Below are 18,777 nucleotides of genomic sequence, written 5' to 3'. Positions count from 1 at the left end.
GAAGAGGTGGGGCCATTACCAGAGAAGAGGAGCTGGACAAACAACCCAAGGATGAATTTACACCTTTGGCTTTGAATCTGCCTGGCAAGCCACCACAGTGCTATCCTTCCCAAAGGAGTGCTCTGATCAGGTCACTTTCACTCAGCAACTTGACCTCAGCTGCAGGGTCACCTCACCTGTGGTCACGCCCCAGGGCAGCCTATAGCTGCCCTACAGTGAGATCAAGTGAGGTGGGGGGTCTATAGTCCTGGCCATTAACCTGACCTGGGATAACGCTGCCAGGCACTGTTCCTGGCAGAATTCCCCACCCAGCTGGCTGAGGCTTTGCCAAGCTTGCATTGCAATTCCACTTCCTCCTCTGTCCTTCCTGCTTCCTCTCACTTCCTTCTATGGATGTTGACTCTAATGCACTCTGTCTCGGTGTCTGCTTCCAGAGGAGCCAAGCTTTGACAACTGCACGGATCCTTCTGCCCACCTAGGTTTCCCATTTCCTATCATCTCTTCCTGCCTCAATTCATCCTTCCCTTCAGATGCCACCTCTTCTCAGAAGCTTTGCCTAGTTGCCGCAATCAGACGTATTCTCTCCATCCAGTAATCTCTGTCACCACCTCAGATGGTGTACCTTTTTTACTGAACTTGTCTGATTCTCCCCAGTATTGTAGCTATTTGTGAGCCTTTCCACCAACCCCCCAACCTCCCCATAATACACACTAATCAGTGAGCTCTTGGAGTGGAAGTCCAGTTTTGCTTTTTTTTTTTTCCCTCTTTCTCCAACGCTCTGCTAAGTACATGGTCAGTCCTCAGCGCGGGATTATTAATGTTCCCAAACACTTGGGAGAATCAGGCAGTAAACGAATATAAACCACCAAAGGTCTTTAAAAAAATTTTTTTTCCTTGAACAAGACAGGGCAGAAATAAATTTTAAAATACCAAATGTTTGCAAAAGTGTTTAATCTTCGCTACTAGTCTATAAGCTCCTAAACAACAGAGACTAAATCCTATCAATGTATTCATATCCCTCCTAAGCACAATTTTAGGTCAGCGTAAGACAGAGGCTAAACCCACCAGGTCTGCAGCTCACTAGGCCTGGGGTCACATCTTGACTCCGTCATTTACTTCCTGCACACACTTGATCAATTCACTTAATTCATTTAACCTTTAGTTTTTTACCTGTAAAATACCTGCCTCACAGGGTTGTTAAGGGACTAAATGAGATAACTGTATGAAGTATAGTGTCTGGGTCAAGTAAGAGTTTGATAACAATTAGTTAATTTTGTTTATTATTAAAGGGTGTTCTATAATGTTTACTAAATGAATGAGTGAATACAAAGAAAGGAGGAGGAAGAAAATAACTTGGAGAAAATCTACGTAGACATTTGCTGAAAGCAGAGACCAGGAGTTATAGGATGAGATGCCAAGTCCTGTGAATTTCATAACTCTGTCATCCTACTTATGAGTGTTTGCCCATAGTAGGCACTCAAAAAATGCAACTCTTCCAGAGACCAAAATGGGACAGGAGATAAAGGAAACAGATGTCTTAGACTAGGGCAACTGTTCTCAAATCATTTGGTCTTAGGATTGCTTTACCCTCTTAAAAATTATCAAGGATCCTAAGAACTTTTGTTTATGTGGGCTGTATCTGTCACTATCTACAGTATTAAAAATTAAAAATGAGGACATTTTAAAATATTGTTTTATTCTTTTGAAAATAACAATAACAAAGTCATGTTACATGTTGACATAAATAATATCGTTTATGAAAAATAGCTATATTTTCCACACAAAAAATGGTGAGAAGAGTGGCATTGCAAATTCCTTTGATGTTTGGCTAACAGAAGACAGCTGGATTCTCATATCTGCTTTTGCATTCAATCTGTGATATGTTGTTTTGGTTGAAGTACATGTAGAAAACCTAGCCTCACACAGATATGTAGATGGAGAAGGGAGGAGTATTTTAAAAGCCTTTTCAGATAATTGTGAATATTCCTCTTTGCTACCACTCTAAAACTCATTAAGTTTAACTTTATTAAATCAAATAAGTTTCTTAAAGGTCAGTTTCAATGTGGATTATGAAACCACATCACGAACCTTTCCCACGCTGTTATATTAAAATCCATGTACTTTGAATGGATCATTTTACTCGTGTGTGATTTTGTAACATTATGTTTTGGTCATTTAGAAAGTATTGGCTCACTGAGTTATACAGAACTTCCAAATGTTGACATAGTTCATTGTATAATATCAAAAAAAAATCACGTTTGTTAATATTGCCACTAATCTCATCAGAAAAGTCTTTCAGTATTGGTAAGCTGTCAAGTTCTCAATGGCAAATACAGGTTTTCCAAACTTCTAGTTTTTGGTTAAAAACCTGAATTTTATCATTGGCAACAAATGCTATCAGTTGCTTTCCTTAAGGTGACTGGCTTACTTTGTTTATATTTAAGAGAATGTCTACCAAATATTCAAGTTTCAATAACCACCCTTGTCAGTTTTTGTCAGTCTTCTTTAAGTAAAAACGATGTTTCAGGAAAAAAACAGGGAATTCAGTTTGCATCTCAGAACAATTGCACTTCTCCTTGAGACAACCATTGTTCTTCAGTATCTAGTAGAAGTGCTTTACTTGTACTTTCCATTTCATCATACAGGATAGTATTAAAAAGACAGGTACTAAAGGGTCAAGATTTAATAAAAGTAATTCTTTTACTGCTTCATTAAGGACACTCTTGAGTGAATCCAGCTTTTCTTTTTTTTTTCAAACTGAGAGTGCAGAGTGGTGAAAAATGCAACGTCTACCAGTACACTTTGGTGCCACTGCCTTACTTCATGCTAGGGTGCCAGCAACTGTGCCCATCACTGCTTTTGTACCATCATATCATTGCTTTTGCACCATCAGTGCAAATGTTAACCTTGGGAAAAAAGCCAATTAACAACTTCGTATTATTATGAAAATAGTTCTTGACAGACCCCCTGGAATGGTCTTGGGATCAACAAGGGTCCACGAACCACACTCTGTAACAGCTGGACTACAGAAAAGAAATTGAGAAAACAGTAAGTCATAATTCAGGCTTCCCTAGTGGCGCAGCGGTTAAGAATCTGCCTGCCAATGCAGGGGACACCGGTTCGAGCCCTGGTCCGGGAAGATCCCACATGCTGCGGAGCAACTAAGCCCATGTGCCACAACTACTGAGCCTGCGTGCCACAACTACTGAAGCCCGCAGGCCTAGAGCCTGTGCTCTGCAACAAGAGAAGCCACCACAATGAGAAGCCCGCGCACCGCAACAAAGAGTAGCCCCCGCTCACCACAACTAGAAGAAAGCCCGCACGCAGCAACGAAGACCCAATGCAGCCAAAAAAAAAAAAAAGTCATAACTCAAAGGATTACGGCCTAGAGGAGGGATTTGGGGAACTACAGGGAAATTTGAAGACAGAGTCCCTGGAAGGGACCATAGAAGACTCCTAGGGTTGGCAGATTTCATAACTGAAGTTTTGGTTATCTTTGTTTTTAAGTCCTCTAGGGAGACCCCACCCCTTTATTGCCTGTACCTGGGGAGAACTACTCCCAACACTAGTTCTTTTTTTTTTTAATTTAATTTAATTTATTTTTTATACAGCAGGTTCTTACTAGTTATCTATTTTATACATATTATTGTATATATGTCAATCCCAATCTCCCAATTCATCACACCTCCCCCCTTTCCCCCCCTTGGTGTCCATACATTTGTTCTCTGCATCTGTGTCTCTATTTCTGCCTTGCAAACCGGTTCATCTGTACCATTTTTCTAGATTCTACATATATGTGTTAATATACGATATTTCCAACACTAGTTCTTGTTACACCCCTGTTTTTTGTTTTCTGGCCGCGCAGGGAGATCTTAGTTCCCTGCCCCTGCAGTGCAAATGCTGAGTCTTAACCACTGGACCACTGGGGAAGTCCCTACACCCCTGTTTTTACGAGACCCTGAAGGCCTGTGACCTGCCTGCAGTTCTCTACCCTCTACATCATTTTTACTTTATTATTTTCTACTTTGGGGCACAAATGCATTTGGGGGGAGGTGACATTTGTTCTGTAATTCATCAATTCTGATATGTACATCATTTTCACATTATAACATCCCTGAAATTGAGACATCTATAGCAATCAATGGCATCTTATAATCAATGTACATCATTTTCACATTATAACATCCCTGAAATTGAGACATCTATAGCAATCAATGGCATCTGGCTTTTGGCCAGTTAGGGGTCATGGCACAGTTGGCACCACCCATACATATGTGAACTTGGTTATTGTGACCTGAGTAGACTGCTGCAAACTGCCAATGTCTCTGTCAACAAACCATTTAGAAAACATCTGGGGAAGGACCATGAGTCCTGCTTGTTGTTTGAAAACCTCTGTTGACATCTTCTGGTAAGATCAACTAACAGAATGGAAGGCAGGGGTTTGTCAGAAACAATTACGGAGTACTCCTTGAGGATACATTGCCTCACTAATGCTCTTGGTGGCAGAGAGAACAATATTGTGTCGAAAACAGACTTCGATTACTCTCAGCTGAAAAGTGACCTAGGAGAGTTGGCCTTGGAATGTGAAGATATTTCAGGAATACCTTAGCCAATTTATTTGCCTATATTTCCCTTTTTGCACATGAATGCTATGTAATAAAAGCAAATGTCTAAATGAGTCTGAGAGAGCTCTTTCAATAAGTATAAAATGAGAAGTCTAATACAGATGGCCAATAGGCACATGAAAAGATGCTCAGCATCGTTAATTATTAGAGGAAGGCAAATCCAAACTGCAGTGAGGTACCATCTCACACCGGTCAGAATGGCCATCATCAAAAAGTCTACAAATAACAAATGCTGGAGAGAATGTGGAGAAAAGGGAACCCGCCTACACTGTTGGGGGGAATGTAAATTGGTTCAGCCACTATGGAGAACAGTATGGAGGTTCCTCAAAAAACTAAAAATAGAGTTGCCATATGATCCAATAATTCCACCCCTGGGTGTATTTCCAGACAAAACTATAATTCAAAAAGACTCATGCACCCCTATGTTCATAGCAGCACTATTCACAGTAGCCAAGACACAGAAACAACCTAAATGTCCATCAGCAGATGAATGCATAAAGAAGATGTGGTAAACATATACAATGGACTATTACTCAGCCATAAAAAGGAATGAAATTATGCCATTTGCAGCAACATGGATGGGCCTAAAGATTATCACACTAAGTGAAGTAAGTCAGACAGAGAAAGACAAATACCATATGATATCACTTATATGTGGAATCTAAAATATGACACATATGGAGCCTCTCAGAACTCTGCTTTTTAAGGTAGGTCAGAGTTCTAAGGGTAAATTTCAACAGGCCAATTTATCATAATTTAAATTACTGAGTTAGAAAAAACAAAGGTTTAGTTTCTAGGCTAAAATAAAGAATTTCTCATTTTAGGATATCTAATTGAAAGCCACTGATAGAATTTAGCTATCAGAAATGTTAAAAGACTGGTTTATAATGGTCTATTTCTGATACATGAATACTTATAATAACCATGTACAAATGGAAGTCAAAAGTATACCATGCTTCTTAAATATTAGCAAACAGGGCCACGACTTGCAAATTTTAAAATGTGTAATTACTTCTAAACTACAAATATGTTCCCACCAAGTGCAGATAAATACTTTTATAGTACCTGTTAAAGAAATGTTTCAATATGTATTAAACAAGCATCCCTAAAAATGTGCTACTGTTCATACCTTATGGAAAAATTAAAGACAAACAACATATAAAATATGACACATGTGAACTTATCTATGGAACGGAAACAGACTCAGACATAGAAAACAGATTTGTGGTTGCCAAGGGACAGGGGGAGGGATGGATTGGGAGTTTGGGATTAGTAGATGCAAACTATTATATATAGAATGGATAAACAACAAGGTCCTGCTATATAGCACAGGGAACTATATTCAATATCCTGTGATAAACCCTAATGGAAAAGAATATGAAAAAGAATGTATATATGTATATAACTGAATCACCCTGCTGTACAGTAGAAATTAACATTGTAAATCAACTATACTTCAGTAAAATAAAATAAAATGAAAAGTCGAAGTGATAAGAAAGTATTGTGTATTTATTTGGCAGCATTTTTTTTTTTAATTATTTATTTTATTTTATTTTTGGCTGCATTGGGTCTTCGTTGCTGCACGTGGACTTTCTCTGATTGTGGCGAACGGGGTCCACTCTTCGTTGTGGTGCGCGCACCTCTCATTGCGGTGGTTTCTCTTGTTGAGGAGCACAGGCTCTAGGCACATGGTCTTCAGCAGTTGTGGCACATGGGCTCAGTAGTTGTGGCTCTCAGGCTCTAGAGCACAGGCTCAGCAGCTGTGGCACACGGGCCCAGTTGCTCCATGGCATGTGGGATCTTCCCGGACCAGGGCTCGAACCCATGTCCCCTGCATTGGCAGACGGACTCTTAACCACTGCGCCACTGGGGAAGCCCTGGCAGCATTTTTTTGTTCATTCTTAGTGATACATAAAATGATGATTGTATCTTATAACTGAGGTATTTTAGATTTGATGAATTATGGTGGTAATATTTGCATTTAGGTATATCTGAAGTTTTAAAACATGGCACTTGTGAGTGAAGACACTCTAATATAGTTGTTCCTTGTTTGTTTCCTTATTGTTTTCTTCCCAATACAAACATTTGCATATACATCATGAAAGATAAAACCAATTTCGAAATGAAAGAGAAAGTCCCCCATCAACTTGGTCCCCAGACATACCACTGTAAACAGAACAGTGTATATTCTTTCAAAAATAAACTAAAATATACTTTTAAATATATTAATTTATTTTTGAAGTATTTGATACTTATAAAAGAATATATGTAATGTATACGTTAAGTTATGAAGCATAAAACTAATAACCATGAACCCATCTCCCACTTTAAGAATTATAAATCCCAATAGCACTGCATCTTCTTGTATATGCCTTCCCAAGCCCATCCCCCAGTTTCCCCACCAGGGAAACTGATTTTGTTGTTGTTGTTGTTATTTCTCTTGTTTTCAGTATAATTTTACTATATATGTGTGAATTCCTACACAATGTATTCTGTTTGTTTTCTTGCCTTTGAACTTTTGAAAAATAGTATTATTCTGTATATATTCTTCTGCAACATGCTTTCTGCACTCAACATTGTATTTGTGAGATTCATCCATATTAATGCCTATAATTCAGGGTTTCTCAACCTTGACACTGTTGATATATTGGACTGGATAATTTTTTGTTGTGGGGGGCTGTCCAGTGCACGTTAGGGCCTGACACATAGTAGCTTCTCAATAAATGTTCTTTCTTTTGTAGCCAACTTGTACACCAAAGTGCTCAGTAATAATATTTGTTGAATGAATGAGCGAGTGAATGAATGAATGAATGAACTAAGCCTTTACTCTTCTGGGGCATCTTCTTAGGGCTTCTGCTGCCCTAGCTTATCACTCTTGGCTTGGTTCTTTCACTTAAGCTTTGAATTCTGACTGGATCTGAATTAAATGGTGTCCTTTCACCATAGCTCATCTCCCTGTGGGAAGCCAAAAGCAACCAGGAGAATACTTGACCCATTCAAAGAAGGTGGCTTCTGGTCAGTTCCATCTCAGTGTCAAAGGCCAGAATCTTCTGATTTTCAAGAGAATCCCCAAATTCCGGATTTTATGGATATCTTCTGATATTTAAACATTTGCAAAGGATTCAATTTCTTTTTTTTTTTTTCACATCACATAGGACACATTAGAAATGCCTAGGGCTTCCCTGGTGGCGCAGTGGTTGAGAATCTGCCTGCTAATGCAGGGAACACGGGTTTGAGCCCTGGTCTGGGAAGATCCCACATGCCGCGGAGCAACTGGGCCCGTGAGCCACAACTACTGAGCCTGCGTGTCTGGAGCCTGTGCTCCGCAACAAGAGAGGCCACAATAGTGAGAGGCCCGCGCACCGCGATGAAGAGTGGCCCCCGCTTGCCACAACTAGAGAAAGCCCTAGCACAGAAACGAAGACCCAACATAGCAATCAATCAATCAATCAATAAAATAAATAAATCTTTAAAAAAAAAAAAAAAAAGATAAGAAATGCCTAAGCTTGGCTTTGGCCCTCAGGCAGCCAGTTGACAGCCTTTGTTTCAAGCCAGCCACCATGGTCCTCCTTTCATGTGACCATGGAGGTAATGGCTCTTGGCCTTGAGAATAGGACCTTCACATAGGGCCCTAGGACCCTTTCCACTGGAGCTTCTCCAGGCCAAAGACTAAGGGAAGGGGAAGAAAGCCAACATTTGTAGATGCACCCTGCACAAGATTCCCACTCTTTCCTTCAACTGCTGCAGCAGCCCTGTGAGATAGGTGTTATCATTATCCCCATTTTGACAGAAACAAAAGCTCAGAATTACAACATCACTTGCTAAAGTTACACTTTGCTACTAAATTACAGGCCTAGGATTTGAACCCAGGACTATCTGACCAGACTATAAACTCATTTAGAGAAGAGAGAAACCGTGCCCTATTCCCCTCTGTATTCTTCCAAACACAGGTCTGGGCACGTAGTCCATGCTCAGTAGGCATGGTTGATTGATGATCAATTGATTGGCTGGAGAAAGACATGCTTATGGCTACATCTTCTCAACACTTAAACAAGAATTTGAGATTCAGTTTGTCTAGGCCTGATAGACAAACTCCTCTACCAAACAAGAAAAACAACACACATGTACAAATACGTTGAATTATCTGAATTGAGTTCTTATCTGAATTGGCATCAAAGAGATACAGAAGAGATAGAAATATTTAAAAGAATAGAATTGTGATTACCTACCAGCTTTTCATAAGCTCTTTCCAATCTCCTTGCTTCTCATCCCCCTCAAAAGAACATTTTTGTCGTTAAAAAAAAAAAGCCTCCAATTATTCTTTCATGAGCATATCCTGAAAAGGATTCCATACCCTAAATTAGTGTGAGTGGCTGGTGGTGATGACAATGATACCACAACTCTGAACAGTGATTAATATTTCTATGTCAGTATTTTACAATATGGAGCTCAAATTACAGACTTAATCCAATGAAAAAACATGAGAGGTATTCATAGTCAGAATACTTGTTGAAAGATTCCCCACCTATAGAAACATACAGGATAGCTCCAGGGACTATATCACCATTTTCCTAAAATTTTGGCAAGAAGCTGTTAGGAGTCCTGATATGGCTGGCAACATGGAAGAACATTTCCTCCTCTTGATGCCACCCAGCCAGCTTCTGACAGCCCTGTGCCAGCTTCCCAGAGCTACAAATGGCTTGGGGTGATTTTATCTTGACTTTATTATCCTAACTCACAACCTATAGAAGTCATAAAAGAGGAAACACAACGGATGAAATGTGAAGCAACATTTCATGGCAATGAGCCATGACCAATTTAAGATGAAATTCAAAATGCATAACCAAGCAACAGACTTAATCCAAATTCAAACAGTAGGTAGTAAGGTGGACAAGCCCCAAAGACAGGAGTGGCATTAGAAAACTATAAGGAAAAGAACTAAAATATTCCTTTGACTCCAAATGGGGCCAGAGAGGCAGAGATTCTTTTTCCCCCCTCTTAGGAGGCTTGAAATGGAAGTCAGGGATGAGAAAAAATTATTTTCTATGTAGTATCATTTGTAGTATTATAAGAGACTGGCCCTAATTTATTCATGTGTTCATTTGAAAGATATGTTTCAAAAGATGCATGCACCCCAATGTTCAGAGCAGTATTATTTACAATAGCTGACATATGGAAGCAACCTAAGTGCCCATGAACAGATGAATGGATAAAAAAGCTGTGGTATATATATAATGGAATACTACTCAGCCAGAAAAATGAGTGAAATTATGCCATTTGCAACAACATGGATTAACTTGGAGGGTATTTTGCTTAGTGAAATAAGTCCAAGAAAGACAAATACTGTATGATATCATTTACATGTGGAATCTAAAAAATAAGACAAAGTACTGAATATAACAAAAAAGAAACAGACTCACAGATACAGAGAACAAACTAGTAGCTACCAGTGGGGAGAGAGAAGGGGGAGGGGCAAAAGAGGGGTAGGGGATTAAGAGGTACAAACTACTATGTATAAAATAAATAAGCTACAAGGATATATTGTATAGCACAGGGAATATAGCCAATATTTTATAATCACTATAAATGGAGTATAACCTTTAGAATTTGTGAATCACTATGTTGTACACCTGAAACGTATAATATTGTAAATCAACCATACCTCATTAAAAAAAAAAAAAAAAACTCTGAAGGAAAAAAAAAACATGTTTTGACATCCACCCTATCGTATTTCTGCCTTCAAACAGTCCGGGGAGGGGCTCAGTCATGAACAAATAGTTACAAAATGAAATAAGTTACAGATCAAAAAAAGTGGGAAGCACAGAGGAAGGAGCAGCGTGACTCCTCCCTTGAGGATGGAAATAGGGGTGAGGAACTGAGAATCTGGGGCCGGGGCAGGGAATTCCCCATCACAGATCGCTGAGCCAACGAAACCAGAAGGTTGACCCAAGTCCAGGGTCCATGCAGAAAGCCGAAGTCCCAAGTTGGAATGAAAGTCCTGGCATGGACAAGGCAAAGGGCTCAGAGACAACTCAGTGTTGGAGCACAGAGCCCCAGATCTGGGAAAGTAGGGGAGCCAGATTGACCACAATTGCCTGAGTACCCCCTGCGGCTCCTACATCCCTGTCGCTTCCCTGGGACCTCCCCATGATCCAGCAACCAACGGGTTCAGACGGCCCACCAGGGGCCCCCAGGACGGAGTTGTGTGATAGGCCTGCTTCTGTTTTGATGGCTTTTACATGCTTGCCAGGGGGGTGATATGCAGGTGGATCAGCCAAGTTTGATGGTTTAGGATGCGATGAAGGGAGTATCTTGCCCTTTTGGGGGGGAAAGGGAGAAGTTTTCTCAGACACTTTGATAAAGAGGCAGGTATGGGGCTGGTGGAAATGGGGCATGAGGGAGTGTGTGCGTAAAGGCAGAAAGCATGTAAAGGGCTGGGCTCTGAGCTCAAGGGGCCGTGGGTACCAATGAGCCTGAGCCACTGGGCTTGAGCCACGTTGGGGAGCCTTAGGTGAGGCTCCAGGCCTTAGACTTTATCCTCTAGCCAAAGAGGAAGACCTTCTTTCCAATTAAGAAGAGGTGGTTCTGAACCCAGGAGCTCTCATTGCCTTACTAGATGGGTCTGAATGCTGGTATGTTTTTTTTCTGTGTCCCAGAGAACAAGCCACTAGGAAACAGACACAAGCTGTTTGCTGCTCTGTCACTGCCTATGTGCTGAGTAGGGCTGCAGATGTCCCAGTCACAGGAAAGCTTTGCTTGAGAGAATGCCCAGAGGTGTGCAGACATCAGCAGTACCCGGTGATCACACCCAGGGGGCCTCAGGTGGGTAAGCAGTCCCACTGCCCCAAGTCCTGAGACGCAGCCATTTCCCTGGGCCTGACCTTTGGCCTCTCAGGCTCCCAAGGGCTGCAGAGTCTGTTTTCACAGGCCCAAGAGGTAGTTTTCACAGGCCCCTTGTGGCAAATCATACATCTTCTATAATGAAAGAATGCTATCTTACTAGAGACACAGCTCATTTGTCCCTGGTCTGTTCCTTGGGGAACTTTCTGTACAGAAAGTATAAACGTCATCTGAGCATCCAACAGACTTTCTTTCCTTCCCATCTGTGTAAAAATTTACCCGTAACACCACTTTATGCTGCTCAAATTTTCAGGGACTTGGAGGGACCATTTCAACCAGCATCGTGGCAGCTTGGTGAGGCAGGTGACATCACCCCTTCCTACAGGGGAGGAAACTGAGGCTCAGAGAGGGTAAGTTCCACCGTTTGTGAAGTTGAGATTCAAACCCAGACTTGTCAGAAGCCCCAGTCCATGCTCTTCCCACTGGCCCACATTCTCTCTCCTCCCAGGGAAGAGATGCTGATGCAAGGGCTGCTATTTCCAAGGGCCTGGAGTTCCTCTGAATGTTTGCTTATCAGTTTGGTTGAGTTTAATAAGACAAATCATTCTGACTGGGCCTTAAAGACAAACATCTCAAAAAAAAAAAAAAAAAAAAAGACAAACATCTCATGACGGTGAAAAGTGTGAGAAGGGACGGTTCATCATAATATTTTGCATTTATAGGACTCTATTTTCCCAAGCATTTTACAATTTCCGCTGCACTGAGACACCCAACCCTCCTGTGAAGGAGCTGGAGCATTTATTACACTGGCTCCTTCTGAGGGTTAGGTCAGGCAGGCTACTCCAAATTTCAGCGGCTTCCCCTTTTGGGGATTACAGTTCTGCACGGTGTATTAGAAAAGAGGGGATTTGAATAGCAGGGACCCTCTATCACCATGTACTCCTCTCTCCTCACTGGGGCCTCCTGGGACCTTTTCATGGTCCCCTTTCCTTAAACCCCCCTTCCTCCTTTCAAGCTGCTTGCTCCAAATGGGAGGGGCAGGCCACTCTCACTCTCCTACCCCTTCCCTCTATCCTTCACCGGCATCATCATATAAGGCTAAACTAGGAGGGTAGGGTAACTAGGGACAATCTCAATGTAGCAATGGAAAAAAATTTTAAGCATGCAAGCTAAATATGATTTCTTCCCCCATAGACTGAGAGAGAGTGCCAAGAAGTGAAACCAAGAAGTTTAGGGCCAAGAAGTCATCCCAGGTATGTCTGTGGGTACCACAGGCCTCCAGGGCTGCCACATTGCACAGCTCAGCCCCACCTGGGGCCTTGCCAGTCCCTAACCCTGTGCCCTAGCCTCATGTTTCTCTGAGAAAACTTCTTCTTTTTTACTTCTGCCTTGCAGATCTGACTTGCAAATCTCTCCACTCTGCCTCAAAAATCTGCTCCCACTTTTTAGGAAACCCCACCTTTAAATCCCAGGACTTGATCTCACTTTACAGCATTCCCTACCCCAGCAGTACAGTTCCTTAGGTATGAGTTATTCAGTCTGGAATGATAGCCAGAGTGCGGCAGGACAGACCACACAGGGTAGTGGCACTCTCTTCCACAAGATAGTCAGAGGTTGGGGAGGGTCTCACCAGTCTCCTCTAGAATCCACCCCCTGCCCCAGTCCCCACTACCACTACCCTGTGAGAATCAGGTAGGCTTCTTTATTTTTCTGATTAACCAGTTGGTAACTTTAGATCAGATATACACTCATCTCTAATGGACAGAGTTTTAGTCTAAAGCCCTAAAGCTAAATAAAGACTGCAAACATCTTCTATTTGGTGAGTGCTGTGTTTTCAAAAATGTTTGAGAATTTGAACTCCTTTAAGTAGGGCATGCCTTCTCAATTAGCCACAGTCCCCACTGTTCCCTAGTGTCCTACACCTAGGCTGATTCACTCATTTATATTATCTGTGTTGCCCCTATAGGCATCTGTGTTTGCCACTACTCTTCCAAACTCACAAGGAAGAAGAGAAACATTTTCCTAATTGTCCCCTAATTTGAAAACCTGCTTCTCTCTCAGTGGAGCTGGTACTGCACATTATTACTGCATCGTGCTTGATCTTTTCCTTAAACCCCCTTCCTCCTTTCAAACAAGCTTCCTTGGCTCCGTTGGCATTTTAAAATTTCATTACAGAATGGCCAAAAAGCACATGAAAAGTGCTCAACACCACTAATTATTAGAGAAATGCAAATCAAAACTACAATGAGGTACCACCTCACACCGGTCAGAATGGCCATCATCAAAAAATCTACAAACAATAAATGCTGGAGAGGGTGTGGAGAAGAGGGAACACTTCTACACTGTTGATGGGAATGTAAATTGGTACAGCCACTATGGAGAACAGTATGGAGATTCTTTAAAAAACTAAAAATAGAGCTACCATATGATCCAGCAATCCCACTCCTGGGCATATATCTAGAGAAAACCATAATTCAAAAATATATATGCACCCCAATGTTCATTGCAGCCCTGTTTACAATAGCCAGGACATGGAAGCAACCTAAGTGTCCATCAACAGAGGAATGGATAAAGAAGATGTGGTACATATATACAGTGGACTATTACTCAGCCATAAAAAGAGAATGAAATAATGCCATCTGCAGCAACACGGATGGACTTAGAGATTGTCATACTGAGTGAAGTAAGTCAGACAGAGAAAGACAAATGTCATATGATATCACTTATATGTGGAATCTGAAAAAAAAGGGTACAAATGAACTTATCTACAAAACAGAAATAGAGTTAGAGATGTAGAAAACAACTTATGGTTACCAGTGGGGGGGAAGGGAGGGAGGGATAAACTGGGAGATTGAGATTGACATATACACACTACTATATATAAAATAGGTAACTAATAAGGACCTACTGTACAGCACAGGGAACTCTACTCAGAACTCTGTAATGGCCCATATGGGAAAAGAACCTAAAAAAGAATGGATATATGTATATGTATAACTGATTCATTTTACGGTACACCTGAAACTAACACAACATTATAAATCAACTATACTCCAATAAAATTTTTTTAAAAAATTCCATTACTGAGCTGCTTGTCCCTTAAAGGTTGCTCCTGTAATTATACAAACACATGGCCAACGTTTTGAAATCATCTCTGGGGTTGGGGCAAGATGGTGGGGAAGCGTAGGCAACACCATATTCCTATCACAAACTGAGCGGGAGAGAGGTCCTGACCTGGCTCTGGGACTGCCCTTCAGGCTGTGGTGTTCTTTTCAGCGTGAGCAAGAAGAGCTTAGTGAATCAGTTCACTAAGACCTGGGAGAGCGAAGGGGCAGCCAAGAGCATCAAAGGCAGCAGAAGATTCAGGTCAGGTTAACAGGAGGTCCCAAACGCTGCAATATGAGCCACTCTCCATCCCACACACTCGTTCCCACAGCCTGGCAGACGCGATTAAACAATCGCAGCACTCTTTCCCACCAAGTGGACTACTCCCTCACAAGCCTTCTCTGTCCCTCACTCTAGGCAGCCACCACAGCCTGAGCAAAGCTGACAATTACGATGAAACCTATTTCCTATCCTTTGATTACACTGGATGGCTAATCTAAAGACCAGGACTCTGGTGTCAGCCCTGCCATTGACTCACTGGGCTATCTGGGGCTTGGGCAAGGCTGCTTACCTCTGCAGACCGGTTTCTTCATCTGTTAAATGAAGTGGCTGGGCAGTTGATTAATTGATTTCCAACCTGATGTCAAGGTTAAGTGAGTAGGATGATGATTTAGGTGAGGAGGGCTGGAAGAGTACAGAAAAGGAAGGGATCCCTGTGGGTCAGTTGTCCTGAGAGGGTCTCCGACTTAGTAGAATTTATGCAAAGCTGATGGCCACGTTTAGAGAAACAGGAGGGGGCTCCAAGCAGGCATCATGAGCAAAGGCATGGAGGTGAGAATGTACTGAACAGGGAGGGGACCTGTAAATTGACAATAATCTCATAAATCCCTGGGTTAGGTGCATGCAATCACTCACTCAGTAAGCCTTTCCTCTGTCCTACCATGTGTTGGGTGTTGTGCTAGGTGCTGAGGTCCTACTGTGAATAGAAGGCACATACAGAGCGACTGGTGCTGTATGCTGGCTCCTTAGCCACACTGAAGCGTCAATAGGACTGGATGCAGCTTGCCCTCTGGCCCTTCCAGACGGGCAAGGAGATACATTTTAATGGCTGAGTGAGTACAGCCAAGTCACCTAACTGCTCTCAGCACTTCTGCAGATAAGCGAGGCACTTCATGTAAAAGGCACCTCGTCAACTGCAAAATCCTCCAAGATGTTGTCTATAAATCTAAATTGTAATAATAACAACAGTTGAATGAGATGCGGATGGTAGAGTTTCAGGCAAGGGACCTCAAGTGGCAGAAAGCACTCAAAGCCCCTGGAAACCAACTCATCAGAGAAAAGCTGACTTTGACCCTTGCTCCCTGACCATCCCAGCTTCAACGTTTTGACCCAGTTTAGGCTTCCTTTTAAAAGCTCATAGAAATATTTTCTCACTATAATTACAGGCAAGGCTCAGGATCTCTGTCGTAAAAAGAGCTGGTAGAAAAGCGACGATTAACCAAGGCACATAACTGAAGGGTAGATAAATATATCCGGTGGCAGATGAGGCCCCTTCCTATTGGATACTATTCCCAGTATCCAAGGGCAAAGATAGGAATGTGCTTCATTTAGACCAGAGGGTGCTGAGCACTTTATAATTAAAGGCTCCCGTCAAGAAGTGAGGTGCACGTGAATGTGGGTGATGGAGACTTCTGGGTGCCTCCTGCATGGACTGAGTCAACAAGCTCCCTTTCCTACCCAGGAGGCTTTCCGTGGCAGTGGCTCAATTTAAAAAGTCTGCTAATCATGAGAACGGAGGGCACGTTTGGAGTAGAGACAGTGTGACTCCTGTCACTGAGCAGAACAATGAAAAGTTCAAAAATAGTAGTATCTGCTGGTGGAAAACCAATAAGCATATAATTTCCAGGTAATTACTATCATATAATTAGCTCTCTGCTTTCATATGTCCCAGCAGAAATTGAGTTGGGGAGCAACTGTAACACAGCTTAATAATTGTGGTACACTCCACAGCAAAATGAAGACTTTTTTTCTCCCAACAAAAACTGAGGGTCAAAGAGCACCAAGACTGGCTGATCCTGGGCCCAATTCACATGGACTGGTGAGCCGGGTTCTTGGGTGACATAAAATGGGCTCTGAGCTCGGAATCTGAAGAGCTGGTTTTCATTCCAGCTCTACCTGATCCCCTTTTGTGACCGTTCCTCCCGCTCTTGGTGTCCTTCTAATCAGTCAAATGATGGTGTTGGACTAACTCACGCATTCTCATCACACTCAAGGGGGTGAACATTGGTTCTGGAGGCAAAACAGTCTTAGATATTACAATGGCTTGTGGCCCTCCAAAGCTCAACCCTATCTGGCAAAATCTTATTTCTTAGTGTTTAACTTATTTCTCTCATCAGGTTTTCTTTGTCATTATCATTAAGTTCGCGGAGGATACACAAAATGCATGCAAGATCAGTACTGCAAAACTACGGGGGATGGATTGGAGGACTTTCTCTTCATCCCTCGCTCCATCACAAAGTCCTATCACAAGAGGTGGCTCGTGTGTCCTATTGGCTGCCATTCGCTGCCTCCTGGGTGTTGTTTATGTTTATTTCTCAGTGATTCTGTGTGTGACTTGGGCTTTGAGAATTAAATAAAAAGTTGTATTTTACTATTTCATTCCTCTAAGTTATTCAATCCATCAATAATTACGTCAAGTGCTGAAAAGAAAAAATGTCAACAATATCTGAAAGAATATCTAGCCAAGTACACACACACACACAGTGCATAAATGGATATACAATACATCTGTGATATTAAAATTTCATGGGAGCAGCGATTAGGGAGCAGCGATTAGGGTAAAAAAAAAAGGTCTAAAAACACTCTTGGGAAGGTAATAATAGGTTGAGAACACTGCACTAGATGATTCTAAGAGTCTTTCCAGCTACGAGATTCTGTAGGTCCGTGATTAAGAAGTGTCCTCTGAGTTGGTACCCACCCAGCACAGCAACGTCCCTTACTGTCCTGTGAATTTGGGAAGGTTCCTTAACCCCTCTGAGCCTTGGATTTCTCATTGGGAAAGAGGACATGCATACATGCCTCAACAGGTATCAGCATCTTTCTTCTAGGGGAAGAGGAATAGACCGGTTTGAGCAGGGTCTTCATTTGTGTTCTCCTAAAATCAGAGCCTGAGACAAGGACTTGAGCGCAGGTAGGTTTGGGGAGATGATCCCAGGAAGCAGGATTGAGTGAATGGGGGGAGTGAGACAGGAAAGGGTGGAAAGTCAGTAAAGGGTGTGAGTTGGTTACTGCTGTGGGCAGGTGGGCCTCAATCCTGCTGGCAAATCTCTGAAGAATTATCTAGAAAGCATCTTAGAATTGTTCCTTTGAAGGATGGGAGGCTGGGGCATTCGAGCACTGATTTTCATCCTCCATGGCAGAGGGTTACCCCTGGGGATGTTGACTCCTCTGCACTTTGAGGCTGCCCTGCACTTAGGCTGAGTGAGCTTCTGCAGCTTTGAGAAAAGATTTGGGGCAGAACATGAAAAGATGCTCATCATCACTAATTATTAGAGAAATGCAAATCAAAACTACAATGAGGTACCACCTCACACCAGTCAGAATGGCCATCAATAAAAAGTCTACAAATAGCAACTGCTGGAAGAGGTGTAGAGAAAAGGGAACCCTCCTACACTGTTGGTGGGAATGTAAATTGGTGCAGCCACTATGGGGAACAGTGTGGAGGCACCTCAAAAGAACTAAAAATAGAGTTGCCATATGATCCAGCAATCCCACTCCGGGGTGTATATCCAGACAAAACTATAATTCAAAAAAATACATGCACCCCTATGTTCACAGCAGCAATATTCACAATAGCCAGATGAATGGATAAAGAAGATGTGGTACATATATACAATGGAATACTACTCAACCATAAAAAAGAATGAAATAATGCCATCTGCAGCAACATGGATGGACCTAGAGATTATCACACTAAGTGAAATTAGCCAGAAAGAGAAAGACAAATACCATATGATATCACTTATATGTGGAATCTAAAATATGACACAAATAAACTTCTCTACAAAACAGAAACAGACTCAGACATAGAGAACAGACTTGTGGGGAGGAGAGGTGGCGGAGGGATGGAGTGGGAGTTTGGGGTTAGCAGATGCAAACTATTACATATAGAATGGATAAATAACAAGGTCCTACTGTATAGCACAGG

The 18,777-nt window shown here is 42.0% G+C and overlaps 1 protein-coding gene across 1 annotated transcript in view; it reads right to left on the bottom strand.

Moving 5' to 3' along the window:
- Positions 1-18,777, bottom strand: part of PIAS1 (protein inhibitor of activated STAT 1) — a 220,618-nt gene that overhangs the window by 157,608 nt on the left and 44,233 nt on the right. The gene's annotated exons all lie outside the window — the stretch shown is intronic.

This window comes from Balaenoptera physalus, assembly GCF_965194825.1.
Source record: "Balaenoptera physalus genome assembly, chromosome: 2".
NCBI lineage: Eukaryota > Metazoa > Chordata > Mammalia > Artiodactyla > Balaenopteridae > Balaenoptera > Balaenoptera physalus.
This window is presented reverse-complemented; position numbering and strand designations above follow the sequence as displayed.